Source organism: Pelodiscus sinensis, chromosome 1 (genome assembly GCF_049634645.1).
Source record: "Pelodiscus sinensis isolate JC-2024 chromosome 1, ASM4963464v1, whole genome shotgun sequence".
NCBI classification, from domain to species: domain Eukaryota; kingdom Metazoa; phylum Chordata; order Testudines; family Trionychidae; genus Pelodiscus; species Pelodiscus sinensis.
In genome coordinates, this window is record NC_134711.1 from 204,794,105 (window position 1) to 204,813,571 (window position 19,467).

The 19,467-nt window shown below is 40.4% G+C and overlaps 1 protein-coding gene and 1 long non-coding RNA gene across 4 annotated transcripts in view; one reads left to right on the top strand and one right to left on the bottom strand.

Annotated features, from left to right (window-relative positions):
• POLA1 (DNA polymerase alpha 1, catalytic subunit) overlaps nt 1–19,467 on the bottom strand; it is a 317,285-nt gene that overhangs the window by 56,041 nt on the left and 241,777 nt on the right. The gene's annotated exons all lie outside the window — the stretch shown is intronic.
• Nucleotides 8,165–12,223, top strand: LOC142822401 (uncharacterized). The gene is made up of 3 exons (XR_012898426.1): nt 8,165–8,294; nt 10,428–10,503; nt 12,102–12,223. It is a non-coding gene; the product is annotated as an uncharacterized LOC142822401 (long non-coding RNA).

The following is a 19,467-nucleotide window of genomic DNA, read 5'->3' on the forward strand; positions in this document are numbered from 1 at the left end:
TGAGCCACAACAACAAAAAGGTCTTTCCCACAAGGACTTAAACATTTGAACTATCTCACCCATTACCAAGATAGTTTCCCCAATTATCACCTCTAATACCATTAACTCACAAACATCCCACTCTCCCTACCTCTAATATCATCAATTCACAGACACTTACCTTCCTTCCTCCCCCCCCCCCCCCCGCATCCCCCTCCTGTTCTGCAATGTGATTTGTCCTTTTCATATTTGTTCATTTTTTTTAATTGTATCCTTTGGTATATATGGTTGTGACTACTTTCTTCCACTATTTGATCTGAGGAAGTGGGTCTGGCCCACGAAAGCTCATCATCTAATAAACCATCTTGTTAGTCTTTAAAGTGCTACATTGTCCTGCATTTTGCTTCAGCAACAAAAAGGGAACCCCTCCCCCCCACATACATTTCCAACTCCATTGCACTGCTTTGGAAAAAAAGTATTTTTACAGGCTACAGAAATAATGTATTTGTATTACTTCAATTAGTTCTAACACTAAACAGTGGCACCACTTCATTAATCAGCCACTTGAGAGAGTTACTTTTGTAAGAACTCTTTTTGGTAATTTGATTAGAATGAACGGTTGCTCACAGTATTATCTAATCCAGTATGTCCATAAAGCAGACAATTTAGGATAAGTTCTTAATAAAAAAAGTAAGTTATTGTCAGAACATCACATGCCACTTAAAGAGGTATTTTCATAGTTTACAGGACTACATATAACTGAGCTAACATAACAGGAAGTACTTCAGTGGTTTATAAGACATATACCCCCCTCCCCGGAAAGATGCAGTAATTAAAAGCTAATTATTATCTTCATTTTAAACAAAACCTAAAGTGAATACCAATTAATAACAACATACTAATGAGCATCTGCTGTGATGAAATTGAATATGAATGTGCTGCAAATTTCGGGTAATTTATTTTTTCGGAGAAGTGCCACTGGTCTCATTCTGCTGCTAGAAGATTATATAGGATGCACACCATTTTCCATCATGTCATTTTACACATGGCAATTTTTATCTTAGGAATCAGGGCACAGCTCAACACTGCATATGTCTATATATATGAACACTGCATATGAAGGCTAGACTGGAATTAGGGAAGCATAGGACTGTACATCATACTTTCTTATGTGAAAATAGTATTTTTTTTTGCTTTCAGCAAGTTAATGTAGCCTCTCCATAACTATCAAAATCTAAAGCTACAGTCTCCTCTTTACAACTATAGCTGTAAGAAGGCATCACAACACATTATGCAAGAGTATCTTATACTAACTGTTTTTATTCTTAATTTTTAAAAAATGTTACAAATACAGTCAAACAATATGCTGTAGAGATACTGGTCACAGTTCATAGTTAACATTGAGCTGAGCTGCACATAAAGCATGGATTGCACTTTCATTGCAGATGAAGAGAAAAGCATACTTTCCCCAAAATCACAGCTCTTCAAGTACAGAATTAATTTTCTGAGAATTTAAATGTAAATCCCTTAATTAGCATACACATTAAAATTAATTAAAAATGCACAGGTCAACAGCTCAGGTCACTAAATTGTGGCTGCTGTGACATCACAGGCAATTCAACCAATTATCTATCTTCATCAATTAATTTGCATTCTATGTTATTGGATGTAATGAGTCATTTGTATAAGAGAGATTAATGTGTCAAGAATTCTCAACAGAAATGACCTGGTCTCAACTGTCATTGTTCCCTCAAAGTCCCTGGGTCACATGACAGCTTAGATATCAATTCTTGAAAGGTTCCCTTATCATTGCTGCCTTAGCTCCAGTAACTTAGGCAACACTTCCTGGACAATTAGGTAGGAGTACAAGGGCAACTTTAAAGTGCATAAAGAAAGAGATTGGGATCCCCTTCTTCCCTACAAATCTCTCCTTTAAGGAACATAGTTCCAATCTCTTTTACCCAGCCACATTCTCAAAATATAACTCTTTTGACTCAGCCCCATCCTGCTTCCTTGATTACAATCATTGAAAAGGTTGGAACTGTTTATCAGAAAAAAGGAATAAGAAACAGTACGATAAAAGGTATACAAAATAATAAATGTTGTAGAGAAGGAAGATCAGGAACTTTTGGTCATCCTCTTGAAATACAAGAGCAAAAGGAATGTCCAATTAAGTAGAAAATTTTAGTAAAATTAAATTTTTACACGATTATCATGTGGAACTCACTGCCACAAGATATTAAGGCAAAGAACTTAGTAGGATTTTAAAAAAGATCAAATTAATATAAATGATAAGAGTTGTTTTGGAAGCAGTGCTCATAATTCCATATCTGAGCAGTGTTTTACACTGAAGTTTGGAGTCAAGCAGTTTGCTGTATATGAAGGATAAAGCATATCCTCAACATTACAAAACTTACTCTTTGCTCAAAGAATGAATTTTCTGAAAATGTACAAGTGAATAGGTTAGTTTATGAGTTAAAATTAATTTTAAAATGTAACCTCTTAAAAATATAGGACAGAGTTAGGAATGAAAAAAAAAGAATAGCTTATCAATGTAATGAGCAACTGTATGAATTCAGAGATACCTGGGCTCGGTTTCTTGACATATTTGGATAAAGAATGCTAAAATAATTTAAATAATGGAAGAATTCCATTCTACCTGACTGCCTTTCCTCCATCTTTGCCCTCTCCCTTCTCTTCCAGCAACCTTCTTCCCTTTTTTTTGCCTATTTGCATACGAGGTTTTGTTGTTGTTGTTGTTATGCCCTTCATGCTTTGGCAACAATTCTGGAGCACATACTTCCATGCTGATGACAGAAGCATGTCCTCTGGAATAGTGGCCAAAGCATGGCTATAACAGTGCTGTGCTCACTTTCAGATGACAGTGCATTGGAAATAACAAGGGCACCATTATCTCCCATAAATGTAAACAAACTTGTTTGTCCTAGCAATTGACTGAAGAAGTAGGGCTAAGTGGACTTTTAAGGCTCAAAAGTTTCACATATATTTAGTTTTGAGTGCAGGGAGGTAGCCAAGAAACCTTACATTTGTACATTGTACTTTCATCATAAAGAGACTGCACTACAAATAGTACTTGTATGAGGTGCACAGAAAAATACTTTTTTTCTTTTTTTTTACAGTGCAAATATTTGTAATAAAATAATAGTGAGCTCTATATACTTTGTTTTTGTGAATATATTTTAAAATGTAGAAAAATATCTAAAATATTTATAATCAATTTCAATTGGTGTTCTATTATTTTCAAAGTGAGATTAAAACTGCGATGAATCACAATTAATTTTTTTAATTGAGTTAATTGCTTGAGTTAACAATTAACAGCCCTAAAATGTATGTATGTATGTATGTATTCATTCATTCAAGGATTAACTGCAATTTTTCACCAGATAGGCAGAGACCTTGGTGGATTTTCACCTGCTTCTGCAGTATGAGGCACATGTCACTTTCAGCTTCTTTGTAACTTGAAGTCTTTAAAATCAAGATTTGAAGACTTCGGGTATTCAGCCTGAGATTATTGTTATATAATACGGGATGTGGAGGGGGAAGTTCTGTGGGCAGCAATATTCAGGAGGTCAGACTAGATGATGATAACGGTGGTTCCTTCTGGCCTGAAAGTCAATAAATGCAAGTTTCTTCTCTGGCATAGGTTGACAGTATCCTTATATAGATAATTCAATGAATAACAATGGCTGCTGTTTCCTCTTATTCTCAATGGAACAGACACTCCCCTTCAAAACAGTCATCACTACTCATTATGGTAGTAAATATGTGCTGTCCCTAAGCGTAGCTTGGCTTTATTCCCACTGAGAAAAATGGGAAGTGCAGGCAATTCTGAAAGTGAGAGTCAGTATTTTCCCTGAGGGCAGCCTGTGGTGTTAGTTCGGTTATGAAACATAATGGTGATAATCCTTAAAAACAAACTCACATTGTTTCAGAGTTAGTCAACAGAGAGAACAGGAGACTCAGGTGTGGTGTGCAATGGAATTTGAATGATGGGAGGGTAGGTGCATGTGCAGGAGAAAACAAATGTATGTGAAAGCGTGTGTGTGTGTGTGTGTGTGTGTGTACAAAGAATGTGAAAAAAACTGGGGAGTGAGTACATGACAGACTATTTGGAGGTCAGAAACTGTTGGAAACTGGCTACTACACTGTGGAGCAACACAAAGCAGCCAGATTGTGTGTGGTAGGACAGCTGGAAAACACCAACAAACCTGACCCTAAAAGTTAACATTTAAAAACAAATTAAAGTTGATACCATATATTTTAGAATCACTGGACAGATATCACAACTTTTTTGGTGTGAGCCTTTTTTAGTGTTCAATTGTGAAATTTTTAATTAAAAAATGTCAAGGAAATTCTCAGCTAAAAGCTACATTACATAAGATTTACATACCAATATCTCATGGGTAAAAAAATTACAGAAATGTAATTACCTCAGAATCAAGTATACAAACCTAAGAAATTGAGACTTAATCTTAAACTTAAAAGATGAAATGCAAATGTGTTAGGATACGGAAGTATACAGCTAATGCAGCCAAACAACCTTAACTTTACCTCATAGTGACAGGAGGAAGAAAAGAAAAAGAATCTGCTGCATCTGTAACAATCAGCTGAATTTAATCTGGAACTATAAACTTGATTATTCACTGATTATAATTGCATGGCTATTACACAGCATCACTAAAGGGAGAAGTTAAGGTTGTTTGAGTGCCTTAACTGTACATTTTCACACTTTTCCATGTTTGGATTTTTTAAAATTTAGTCATAATTCTGAATTTCCTTAATCTGTAATATTTATTTTTGAGACAATTACAACCTCTATAAAATTACCCTTAAAACTTACTACCTCTATAAAATTACCCTTAAAATTATTACCCTTAAAACTACTCATGTGCACTCACACTTAATTCCAATTTAATACTGGGAATAACAGTAAGGATTAAAATATTAGTTCTGGGAAGGAGGTAAGTGAACTTCTACATGGTTAGGAGTAAACTTACCCAGTAGGCAGTTAATTCCATAACGCCTTCAGTGGGGTTTTCTCTAACCTTCCTCCCAAGAGTACTACTGGCCATTTTCAGATAATGAAAATAGATTCGATAGACCACTACTCAATTGCACTATGGCAATTCTCATGTTTATATCTAGGTAATACCTGAGAAAGGATGACCTGTAAAATAACCAGAGTTCTTGAAGGTGCGTGGTTCCTATGTGCATTCCACTTGAACTGATATTGGAAGATTTTCATTAGCAGTGTCTATTGGTCCATGCCTGCCTCCCTTTATCTCCTTATGTTCTGAACCATGGGGATAAGGGATGAAGCAGGATGAAGCATATTTTCTATTTTCTTTTCTACTGGAAATCAACTTATGAAAGGATCTGAAGAAGAGGAAGAAGGGTGGGTAGTGGAATATACACAGGGACTGCACATCTCAAAGAACTCGTGACTACACACATGAAAAAAACGGAGGATTATTTGTATGATGGTCCCTGTGCATATTTTAACTCAACTGATTTACAATCAATACTCATTGAGGAGGGTGTGTGGAACTTTGATATACTGCTATTTGGAAGTTTTCTGTTCTACTGAAGAAGATTGTACCAGACTGTAATGCCTTGTAAAGATATGAATTGAGTCCAGTGTGCTGCTCCACAGATCTCCAGAAAGTGAGCACCCTGAAGAGAAGTGACTGGGTAAGCTTGGGCTCCCACATCTTGTGGGGGCAATAGCTGCTTTCAGTTCATAACAAAGCAGGATGAACCCTGAAATCCATTTAGAAAGATTCTGTGAGGGGATTGTTTCCCCATCCATATATTCAGCAGAGTAGATGAAGTGTCTAGGAGAGTTCCTGACGGGTTTTGTCCTCTGCAAGTAGAATACAAAGGCCCAAAGATACAAAGGCCCAACAAACAAATGGAGTTTCCGGTCTTCTCTAGTGGCATGAGGCTAAGGGTAGAAAACAGACAGGTCTATTTCAGTGGAATCCAGAGGAAACCTTTGGAATGAATGTAGAGTGTAACCTGAGGGAAGCCTTATGCTTATGGAAGACCATGTAGGGAGGGACTGCCATAAAGGCACCATCTATTCTTCTGGTGCAGGTGACTGCAGGCAGAAAAAGTTACCTTAATAGACAACTAGAGAAAGAAGCAAGAGACTAAAGATTCAAATGGAGATTTTGTGAGTGCACATAATATGCCTGAAGTCCCAAATTTGGTAGGTTTCAGTACAGGAGAAAAGGCTCCGGCAAGACCCTTCAAATACTTCATACAAACAGTTTGTGTGAGAAAACTGAAAAGTTCTCTAAGGGAGTATGGAAGGTGTTAATTATTGCCAAATGCACTTGCCCCAAACTAAATAACAGTCCTGAAATTTTAAAAGTAGTACATTTCGGACCTCACTGATCTGGCACCCTGGGGACCTAACTGGTCCCAAACAAGGGGATTTGCTGGACCAAGGAAGGTCCCTCCTCTTGTGGCCATGCTGTCACCGTGTTAGGGCTCCAGCCTGCCCCTGTTGCTCCCTAGGGCTCTCCCAATTCTGCTGCTGCTGGGGCTGAAGCACTACAGCCAGAGCTCCGCAGCCAGAACAAAGCTCTGCAGCCACATGGATCCGCAGCTGGGGCCAGAGCTCTGCAGCCGGGGCCAGAGCTGCATGGCCTGGGACACAGCTCCCTAGCTGCCGCTGGGGCTGAAGTTCCCTGGCCACTGAATCCAGAACACAGCCGAAGCTGCAGGGCCAGGGTCAGGGCCCGGGCTCCCTGGTTGCCGCTGGGGTCAGAGCTCTCTGGCCAGGGCTGGAGCTCCACTGCTGTGGCCAGGCTAGAGCTTCCTGCCTGCTGGGGCCAGAACTCCCTGCCTCCCCACCATGAAGTTCGTTCTCCCCACCCCACACACACACACACTCTGGGCTCCTGGCTGAGTCGCTGGTGCCCTTTATGGTGCTCCTGCTCCACCGCCAGACCTTCCTTTTCCTGGTCTCTGTGGTCCGGGAACATCCATGGTCTATGCCAGACCACGGATGTTGCCTGATCCGAGAGCCCTAGTTAAGGGAGGTACAACCTTGTACTTGATGATAATAGTGATCTCTGAGCCCTCTGGAGGTTTTCAACAGTTTTGGTACCAGACCATTTTTTTTTCTACTTTGGAGCATAGAATTTTCCAGAGAGGCATAAGGATCTTGTGCAAAAAGGGGGTTTTGTGCAAAAAGGAAACACCTACACTGCTTCTTTTTGTGGAAAAAAAAAAAAAACCCTTGCACAAAAACGGCTCGAATAGATTATGCAAATGAAGCATGACAAAATGCTAATCAGTGCTTCATTTGCATACTCTCTGTCAGCAAAGCTGGCAGTGTAGACAGAACCAAAAAGTCAATGTGAAATCATCTATACGAGGTAACTGAGGACTCTCAAGAATTCTGTCAAACCTGATTCTTTCCTCAAAGTGCTTCAGATGTACCAGAAATAGAAGTTGAAGGTTTGATCTTCGTTGTTTCTCTCTATGCTTAACAGAAAATAGTGACAGAGTGATGGTTGTTGGTAAGTGACTGGGTGCTTTTTAATGTGGAAAATCAGAAAGTAGAAATTTTATCAACTGCCTCTTAGAGGAGGCATGTGAGAAACTGAAGACCAGAGTGTGGTCTTTATTTGTCTTAATTTCTCCAGAATGTAAATAATACTTAAATAGCAGATGTAAAATCTTAAACCAGACTGCCAGAAAAAGCTTCTTTCAGTAAGGATGGCATATTCTAACTTCTGTTTGCTCCATTTGCTGGGTCATATGCAGCTTTTAAGACACCTGTACACATCTTCTGATACAAGAATAAAAAGAAAAGAATGACCATATTGAATTAAATAGAATCTAACCATATGTGGTATTATAATCAATAATTTAAGAGACTAAGACAGACCCTGAATGGAGAGAAATCATCAGCAAAGATTGTAAATATTTTGAGGAAGACAGATAAGAAAATATGATAAAAAAGTACCAAGTATCATGTTAAGTCTTCAGTGTGAGTCTGCATATTCCATTGTGACATATGTCTGCTATGTTGCTGCTCACAGATTATACGAGGGCAAAACAGTTATATGAGAACTAATGAGATGTTGTGATATTGTCAGATATGATGGCTAGTCACACTCTAAACCAGTGGTTCTCAAAGCATAGTCTGTAGACCACTAGTGATCTGCAATCATCTTGCAGGTGGGCTGTGGGCTCGGGGCTTGCCTCCCTGACTGTGCTGGTGCTCCAGGCCCATGGTCCCCTTCCCATAATGTTGGAGTACCTGTGCCAGCTACAGGGTAAGTAAGTGACATCCCCATCTTCTTCTTGCTCCCACTCCCATCCTGCTCACATTCCTCCTACCATGCCTGACCAATCTGATTAGCTTCTATGATGAGGTAACTGGCTCTGTGGATATGGGAAAGTCAGTGGATGTGATATACCTTGACTTTAGCCAAGCTTTTGATACGATCTCCCACAATATTCCTGCTAGCAAGTTAAGGGAGTATGGACTGGATAAATGGACCGTAAAATGGACAGAAAGCTGGCTAGACTGTCGGGCCCAACGGGTAGTGATGAACGGCTCGATGTCAGATTGGTGGTAGGTTTCTAGCAAGAGTGCCCCAAGGATCGGTTCTAGGACCAGTTTTGTTCAGCATCTTTATTAATGACCTGGATGAGGGGATGGATTGCACCCTCTGCAAGTTTACAGATGACACTAAGCTAGGAGGAGAGGTAGATATGCTGGAGGGCAGGGATAGGTCCAGAGTGACCTAGACAGATTAGAGGATTAGGCCAAGAGAAATCTGATGAGGTTCACCAAGGACAAGTGTAGAGTCCTGCACTTGGGACAGAAGAATCCCAAGCATTGTTACAGGCTGGGGACCGACTGGCTAAGTAGCAGTTCTGCAGAAAAGGACCTGGGGGTTACAGTGGATGAGAAGCTGGATATGAGTCAACAGTGAGCCCTTGTAGCCAAGAAGGCTAATGGCATATTAGGTTGCATTAAGAGAAGCATTGTTAGCAGATCCAGAGAAGTGATTATTTCCCTTTATTCGGCTCTGGTGAGGCCACATCTGGAGTATTGTGTCCAGTTCTGGGCCCCCCACTTTAGAAAGGTTGTAGACGCATTGAAGAGGGTCCAACGGAGGGCGACCAAAATGATTAGGGAGCTGGAGCACATGACCTATGAGAAGAGACTGAGGGATTTGGGTTTGTTTAGTCTGCAGAAGAGAAGAGTGAGGGGGGATTTGATAGCAGCCTTCAACTTCCTGAAGGGAGATTCCAAAGAGGATGGAGAGAAGCTGTTCACAGGAATCACGGATGGCAGAACAAGGAGCAATGGTCTCAAGTTAGAGTGGGGAAGGTGTAGGTTAGATATTAGGAAAAACTATTTCACTAGAAGGGTGGTGAAGTACTGGAATGGGTTACCTAGGGAGGTGGTGGAATCTCCATCGCTAGAGGTTTTTAAGTTTCGGCTTGACAAAGCCCGAGATGGGTTGATTTAGTTGGGATTGGTCCTGCCTCGGGCGGGGGCTAAACTTGATGACCTGAGGGCTCTTCCAGCTGATTCTACTGATACCTCACATCCTCAGCCTGCTCCTGCAACCTTCTCTACCTCCCAGACTCCCCCAGCCCGCTCCTGTATCCTTCCTTCCTTCCAGACCCCTCAGCCTCAGCCCACTCCTGCACCCATTTTGTCATCATGGGTGGTTGGCTGGTGATCTGTGGAGAGGTCTGTGTTGAGTGGGGTTGGCTGTGGGCCAAAAAGTTTGAGAACCACTGCTCAAAGAATGAGAAACTTGTCCAAAAGTGAGAAGTTACACATAACCAATATCGACGAGGAGTCCTGTGGCACCTTATAGACTAACTGAAAGACATAACCAATATGGATTTCATAATTCTCAATTGCTGTACAGCTGAGAATTATGACAGTCTGTACTCTTATGTTCACCTCTTTTACGAAACTATGTTAAATTTTGTACAGAACATACCATCTGAGATGCCATTTGAAAACTCATGGTTTGCCGATCATAATTTGTGCTGGTAAAATATGTGACACAACATTGTATGTAAAGATGTAAGATTTCACTGTATTACCAAGACATATTCCAACATATTCTAGAGGGGAGTCACTAACTACTTCTTTAATGGTAAAAGCCAACCTCTCAGTCAAGTGCCAATGGAATCAAATGGGCTATCACTTGAGCAACTGGCCAGTCTTCAGCAGGATAGAGGTCATGGACAAAAGATTTGTACTTTGACAAAGACGCAGCTTAACATTCCTGGCTACACTTTCTTCCTGTCTCCTGAATAGCAGCAGATGGTGATTCTTGCAAATAGGAAAGGGCTATAAGAAGAGAGTGCAGACATCCCAAATAATCTCTTCCTTGTTCTCTGACCACAACGTAAATATGGCTTCTTTTGTTCAGGTGCTGATGGACTTGGGGGAAGTTCCGACTGGAACAGGTTCAGTTCAGACAGTAATACCGATGACACATGTGGTAGGTGAGAGAAACCTTTGCTTTGTATTCATTTAGCTTCTTAAGCTAAGTGTTACAGGTTGAATCTCTTTAGCCTGGCACCCTTAGGACTGACCAGAGAATTTGCTGAACCAACGGAAGTCAATATTGTCTAGCAGCATTACCAGCACTTCCACTTCTTCCAATGTCTCTTAGAAGACATTTAGGTATAAATTAGAGCTAAACAACACAGAATACGGAGAGCCAGGATTGGTGGCTGTACAGAAACTTTACTGGAGTGGGGGAAACTTGGCCACACCAGTGATAAGTGGATATCTGGCTAATCAAAATTATGTTGGACCAGATATTGCCGACCAGAGAGCACCAGACTAAGAGGTTCAACTTATAGTTGCATTTTGTGTTATACTGTATTTCATTGTGACCTATTTGACGTATCTGCTTTATCACTTGGAGTCACATAAAAGCTATCTTTCTGTAGGTAGCAATTTTGTTTTGTTGTTTTATCTAACCCAGTGTGCTTAGATTGCACTCTTTGGGAAACTACATTTCAGATAACAAAATCTGTGCATATAATTTTCTATTAATGAAACAATGGACTTTATAAGAGCTTGTATTGTCCAAAGGTAGAAAGCTGTATAAGACACATTTCTGGGTGGAAAAGTTTAGGACTGGGAGTTTGCTGGTGTTGCCCTGCAGTGTAATTCATGAGTGGCTGGCCTTCACACTCAAACAGTACAGGTGGGAGTGATTTACACACTAGAGGCTATGTGTGAACAAACCGAGAGTGGTTGCTCTTACAGCAAAGCAGTGTAAAAGGCATTCCTAGTTGGAGAAATGAGGGGATACAGCTGTCTATGAGTCCAGATTGTACCCTGGATAATATCAAATGGATTACTAAGATTTCCTCCTAAATAAATCCATCTGCTTCCTCCTCCTGCTAAATGGATCAAGAGGTTCTCTCTAATGTGGTTCTTTATAATGTCAGCAGCCAGGGACAAAGTGATCCAAGACTAAGATTCTAGGCTCCTTTTCTAACCTCAATTCCCCTCATATACTAAACTCCTTGTCCCAGTCTGTTTGCTCATCTAGTTCTAGTTCACCCCCTGGCCTCTGGTTAGAGCTATCACTCTTTCCTCCATTTGTATCCAATCTCCTTGCTTTACCAGTCCCAGTCTCCCAATCTGCTAGTCTCCAATTGCAATATCACACTCCCCACTCTCCTTATCTCAAATTACTCTCTCCTTTCATCTTGTCCAATTTGAGATGTGAAGGGGGCAAAGACTAGGACAAGGAAAATTGAATTGGAAGGGACAAAAAAGTCTGTGACCACTACAGCACCCTCCTTTCCAGAGACTGGAAAGGAACCCAAGATGTCTGATTCTCACCACTCTTCTACTGTCAGTAAATCTCTATGAAACCCAGTTGCGAAGTGTCTCTCTCAGTCTCTCCATTGAAAGTCTACATAGAGGCTGGCAACCTATTTTTGCTATCAATCACTCTCTTAGATCAAGAAGCAAAGGTCTGCATAGTGGCTCTCAAAGTCCCAACTATAGCTGGACAGAGAATGAAAATTCCGTTTCAGGGGATTTAGAGATTTTTAGGTTTGTTTTCCTTTGGATTTAGGGAGGCTGGAGATCCTGAGAGCTTGGGCTGAAGAAGAATCACGAGTTTACAGAGTGACAAAGAGCTGAGTGGACAAACTGGTAGGAAGCCAGACAGGTTTCCAACAGAGGAAGTGAGTGAAAATTGACAAACTCCTGCAAAATATTTCGATTTCAACAAATCAGTCAATTCAAAAGAAATAATGTCTTTCCAACCAGCTATACGTCAAATCCCACTGATAATCCAGGTGGATGTCAATATGCCACAAAATGGCAGCTTATTCCATTTGCTTTTTTAAAAATCTAGATAAATTGCACACAAAAAACTACATGGATTAGGACTGAAATTAAGATTGCAAAATTAAGCACTTAAAAGTTAAGCAACGCCTGAATTAAGATTGCCTGTGAAACCTTAGTTCAACTCCATTATGTTATGTGTCTTATCATACAGCCTTGAATAACATGAACATGATCTCTCTAGAGGATTCCTGCTTCATTCAGTGCATGGGTACTCTAGGGATCAATCAGCATTTTAAGAAGGAACTGGCCTCATCATGGCAGAAGTTGGAAGCTATATAGGGAATGAGATGGAGGATTACAGGAAGAGAAAGGATGGTCCTATGGTTAAGGCAGTTGAGTAGTTTAATTGGCTAAATGACAGATCTCAAAATGTAATTGTAAATGGGGAATTGTCAGCGAGTAGGTGTGTTTCTACTGTAACTCCACAAGTTCCTGGCCATACGCTATTTAACATTTTTATCAATGATCTGGAAAAAGATATAAAATAATCTCCATGTCTGCAGATAACATAAAAATTGGGGCAATGGCTAATAATGAAGAGCACAAGTCACTGATACCGAGGAAGGTGGAAAACTTGGTAAATTGGACACAAGTAAACACTATGTATTTAAATACAGCCAAATGTAAATGTATACATCTAGGTCCAAAGAATGTAAGCCATAATTTTAGACCTGGTGACTATCTTGAGAAGTAGCGACTCTGAAAGAGACTTTCAGGTTACGATATATAATCAGATGAACATGAATTCCAAGTGCAACACTGGCCAAATGTGTTAATACAATCCTTGAGTAAAGGCAGAGAGGTTATATTACCTCTATTTGGTACTGATACAATCACTGCTGGAATACCATATTAAACTTTGGTATCCACAAGAAGGATGTTCAGGAATTGGAGAAGTTTCAGAGACAAGCCATGAGAACGATTAAAGGATTGAAAAACATGCCTTATAACAAAAAGCTTGGGAGCTCAAGCTATTTAGCTCATCAAAGGAAGGTTAAGGAGTGACTCGATCATAGTTTAATAAGTGGCTACTTGGGGAACAAAAATTTGATAATTGAGTGGTATTCAATCTAGCAGGCAAAGTATAACAAGATCTAATGGCTAGAAATTCAATTTAGGCTAAAATAAGGTATACATTTTTAACAGTGACGACAATTAATCATTGGAACAACTTACCAATGATTGTAGTGGACTGTCCATGACTAGAAATTTTAAAATTAGGACTAGATATTTTTCTAAAACACAAACTTTAGTTCGAATAGCAGTTAATTCAAGGAAGTTCTGTGGCCTCTATTATGCATGAAATCAGTCTAAATTATTATGATGATTCCTTTCTGGCCTACTTATCTATGAATGATTCTGAAATTTGGGCCCCCAAAATTAACAGACAATCCCTTTGTACCTCAATTCCTCATCTGAAAAATATCATTGTAGGCATATTGTGAGAACAAATTCATTAATGTCTGTAAAGCACTCAGTCAGATGCTATAGTGACAACAGAGAAGACCCTGAAGAAATTAATACTTCTGTATTTACAGCTGGGTTTCAGTGTGCAGTAAATAAGGAATGGGCCATACACTGAACAAATAAGGATAAAATAAAATATTGAACAGCTGCTTATTCAATGAGCACTGTACTTCTTGTGCACTCACTGAGGCAGGTCCTGCAGATAAAATCATATTATTAAAGACGATTATATAATGCACATGCACACACATTCATACGCTCGGGTTCTGACATAAGGGTACACAGGCAACCTGAATACTAGCATTTCCCAACATTTGAGTCCTTCACTTTGAATAATTTGTAATTACAATAAATATTTTACATGTAAATAGTACCTTTAATCTGGGAACTAGAGAATGTATTGAAAAATATAGTTAAGCACCACAACCAGTGTTGCTTCTAAGCTGCACAGCAGCACAGCTTCACAGGTCATTAATCAGTCCCAGCCAGTCAGTGAGCTCTCTACCTGTGAAGTTATGCTGCCGTGCAGCTTAGAGGGAACACTGACCACAACACCTATATAAATATTAAACTCATTTTTCAGATCAACTAAAGCAAACATAAGTGAAGTGACTTGCCTAAATTCACAGAAACAACATGGGAGAAACAAGACCTGAACCCAGAAGTTCAAGTTTTTCTCTGGCAAACACTCCTTTCAATTTACAAAAATGTTAAGAAAAAGTCTCTCAATATACAGTTTTGAATCTACTTGGTCTGAAGTGAAAAATACAAAAATGAACCCAAGAGCAATTAAAAAGGCACTCAATCTACTTGACATAAGAGTAATTGCCTATAAAATTTCTGATTTTTTCTCCTCAAAGAGCAATTTATTAGGGTAAAATTCAATTTGTAATCTTTTTACAAATTAAATCATTCCATATTTATTATTTATACCTAAGCAGAAAATCTATACTATCCTAGTAATGTGAATACTACGTTATATTAAAATCAATCTGGTTTTAAAAATAAATAGGAAGTCATAAAAGTGTAAAACGAAATAATTACTAATTTTCATTTTTTTCCTCAAAAATAGTGTTCTTCAAAAATGTCTGATTATGTGCACTGGACACAGAGGCCTAATTTTTCTTAAAATGTACATTTAGATGCCTAATTTGCAAGAACATGCTGTGCTTGTGAACACAGCAGTACTGTGTGCACGAATGATCAGTTATGTGATGAAAACATCTTCTCTGCATACAAATGAACTGCACAACTGCATGTGTACCATTTTTTGAAAATTTAGGCCAGAAAAGTCTTACTACCATAAACAAGCATAACCAGCTACAACACAATTCTCGTCACAATTCCTTACTGAAATAACTCAATCCATACTTGGACTGGATGACAGGATAGGTCATTATGATCAATGATTCAAAATCTGACTGATATGTTGAAATTGCCAAACAAGAATGTCAAATGTAGTGATGATGTGAATATTCTAGATCACCAATTCGTTTCCAGAAACCAGAAGAGAGCAATAATGTATTATCTCTACCAAATTAGACTATACTTAAAATAGAGACTAAGATGGAAGGTTCTATATCTCATTAACTATCACAAATCACATAAGCTTCAGAGGGGAAGCCGAGTTAGTTTGTAACAGGAAAAACTTAAAAAAACAACAAATAGTCTAGTAGCACCTTAAAGAGTAACAAAACATGTAGATGGTATCATGAGCTTTCATGGGCAAAACCTACTTCTTCTGAAGAAGTGGGTTTTGCCCACAAAAGCTCATGATTCCATCTACATGTTTTGTTACTCTTTAAGGCACAAACCACATAGTTTTCTTATTACTGTACTTTTAGTCTTTCTGCTCTGGACACTTGAGATAATTTGCGACCTGAATCATGAATGAAAGGGAGATTTTCTGATGGCTTTGATGAACACTATCCATCTGGCACAATTAATAATAAAGAAAAGTGTCCACGATGATTGTTTTGTAGCTAGACCCTCAAATTGACCACTGCACTCTTCAACAGGTACTCTACTAATATTCATGGGTGTTTTTTTTGAGGTTCATATTCATCTTTGCTCAGAATAGGATGGTCACATGTACATAGTTATGGTTTATTCAAATTATGCTAGTTCATTCGTGTTAATGACCATATCTCTAGTAATTACAGCTTTGAAAGACATTAACTGTCCATTTGACACAAGAGGTGAAGTTACCGTGTTTTTGGTTCCCCCAGTTATTCAGCCTCAATACTGCTGCCTTATATTAGAGGGCTGCATGAAATCCCCATTGATTGCAATGCCTCGACATGCTATCATTAAAGAAAAGAAATTATTAGATAATAGATAAGAAATAAAATCCAAACAAAACATATAAACAAAGTATACTAATGACCAAGGTTTCCTCCATTAAAGGAAAAGATCTGCTAATGTATAGCAGATCTTTCTACCACGAACAAATCAGTAGTATAAGTTCTCTTTGTAAAATTATGAAGATTTTCTCATACAGATTTCTTAGGTTGATTAAGTTGTTCCTACTTCCACCGGGTAGATAAGTGACCAACTGTCTGGATTTCTAAATTTCTACCAAAATAAAAGTTATTGCTTTTTTAATACATAGCTTATGCCATACCATGCTTCTTTAGAAACATATTGGTAAAAAAGAATGTTACTGCTTGAGAATTCAAAAAATTTCCGGTGCAATAGAGGACACCAGTGGTGGTAACCTATAGGCTACACACAGTCCATCACGGTAAGTCTCAAGATAGTTTGTTTACACTGAGCATCTACAGACACAGGCGGCTCACAACTCCCAGGGGCTGCACTTTGCTGTTCCCAGCCAATGGGAGCTGGAGGAAATGGTGCAGGCCACAAGGAGATGCCAGCTGCTGCTTCCGACATCTCCCATTGGTCAGGAATAGCAAAGTTATTGGGAGCTACTAGGGGCTGTGCTTGTGGACATTCAATGTAAGCAAACTGTCTTAGGGGCCGCCAATGGCTTATCATGATGGACCACCGGTTGCCCACCACTGGAGTACACTCTTCTCTCATCTTTGACTGAAAGGCTCTCAATTTGGATATCAAATGAACAGTCTCAGGAAAGCCATCATTTCATCATAAAGAAAAGACAGGTACAATAAAACTCCATTGGTCCAGCATCTGATGGTCCAGCACTCCTGATGGTCCGACACCATCATGAACCCGGAAGTACTCCGGGCAGCAGGACCATTGGAGCTGCTCTGCCCCCGGCTTACCCGATTCATCCTTTGCTGAAACTGACTAGTGGCTGAATCAGGGAAGCCGGGGGCAGAGCAGCTAGAGTGCTGTTGGTAGGTCCCGCAGCGCTGCCCCTCGGCGCTGTGGGACCAAGCTGGCAGCACCCTAGCTGTCCCCGATTCAGCCGCCGCTGAAACTGACCAGCGGCTGACTCCGGGAAGCCCGAGGCAGAGCTGCTCTGCCCCGGGCTTCCCGGAGTCAGCCACTGGTCAGTTTCAGAAGCGGCTGACTTGGGGACGCCTGGGGCAGAGCAGCCGAGGAGCGATGCTACTGGACCAACCCGGCAGCACCCCAGCTGCTCTGCCGCAGGAATCCTGATTCAGCTGCTGCTGAAACTGACCAGCAGCAGCTGAATTGTGGACGCCTGGGGCAGAGCCGGACTATCGGAAGGGGGGGCTATGAGGGACCTGGGGTGGCATCTCCCCCGCACCACCCTAGACCCCTCATAGCCACCCTTCCGATAGTCTGGCATATGGGATAATCCGGCACTCCCTGGTCCTAAAGGTGCCGGATTATCGGAAGTTTACTGTATTTCCTATTGGAGTCTGAAGGGTTTAAAGCTAAAATATTTGAGAACTCATTTTGAGAACTGGCTTGGATTCATATAAATCTTGGATACAGAGAAGTGCTTTGCTGAGTCTGGACAAGGAGCTAGAAATATTATTCCTGTTTCACAATAAGCTATTGTCTCACCTAATCTTTGCATAGAATAAATCTGTAGAAAGAGAAAGTGTGGTCTCATATTTAATCACTGGACTAGGACTCACAAGATCTGATTCTATTTTCAACTATGCAACACACTTTTCTGTGTGTTATGGAGAAGTCACTGTCTTCCTGTGCCTCAGATCCCACGCTCTAAAAATAGTACTTTATATCTCACAGGGATGCAACAATAAAATGTGATTACATATGTGAGGCACTCAGATATTATTGTGATGAGCACCCCAGAAAAAGCTATAATAAATGAGTAAGTCCTGATGCCTAGATAAGGCCATGTCTGCCCAATATTCAGAGGCAGTCCTATGCACATTTTTTTGCCTGGTGCCCAAATTCTGTCCCATCCATTTGGCACCTGTATTTCAAGCAGTACTTCCCTTCAAGGACTGCTTTTAAATCATGGTAAGGGTTTGAAGCAATGACACTTGGCAGCTCACCAGAAAGTATGCTGCTGACAGAGTTCTATGGTATTTGACTGAAAGAGATCTCATTCTACAACCAAGACACCCTTCTCATGGTCATCGCAGAGGACATCACTCTTGCAGAAGTGCTTGTGATGTCCAGAGTAGACTGCATCTACATCTTGGCCACTGAACAGCCTTCACTGACTTTGTACTGAAATTCCTCTTTGGAGGTTTCAGGCAGTTGGGCCACCAACAGACATAGCAGTCCAATTTACAAAGTGATGCATGGACAACAATGCTTGCTGGTTTGCAATTTGCATTTGCAGGTAGAAAGTGGTGTATATCTTTCTGCTCATTAAATTATCTTTTTGGAGCTCTTGCCTTAGCAGTGGATTCAAAACTGCCCGGCCAAGCTATATAGTTAACTGCAGTTATGACTAGGGCCTCTAGCGATGGATGGGAATAAAAACTCTCAAATACCTGCAATGGGATGAAATAGTGTTTCTCCGTACATTTCTCAGTAAACAGTACCAAAATCAGCATACTCCATAGAACCTTTGCAGGCTCCATGAATGCATCATTGATAGGGAAGGCTATTCTCCCAGGAGCAGATGGCTGCAGAACACCTAACAACTAAGGGTGTTCTCTTGTAGGAACTCTGCTTGAATATTAAAGGAAGTGGCCACACACTGCACAAGTCTTGACAGGCCTTGAAAACTTCCTGAATTGGAGGAGAGGAATGTTCAAGCACTACTGAATTGTCTGGGAACAAATAAAAGTGGGTTAGCTGTGTCTGGCTTCCTTTTCTACACTGGTAAAGCTGCAAGGGGCAGATTCATGTGCTTCATAAGGGGAAGGCTTACCTGTGCCTGAACCTATATTATGTTTCCAGCTCCTACCCCTAAGCTGCCCAGTGACCTCATCTTAGAGCAAACTGAGGAATGGAAGTGGAGACTCTAGTATTCCAGCAGAACTTTTCCCACTGCTTCCAGGACCAGTAAAGAGCAGTCCTACCTCCTTGATCAAAGATTCCACAGACAACCCTGATAAGGATAGGGCATTGGTGGCCAGTACGCACTGGGTCAGGGCAATAGGCAGCGACGCTCTCGGAAACTGAGGGTGATCTCCAATGTGATGAGGGCCTGGATCCTGAAAGCATGGCTTATTTGAGCAGGTGCCCTTCCTGACATGTGCCTTAAGCACAAAAGCATCAAATATAGGGATCACTGTTCG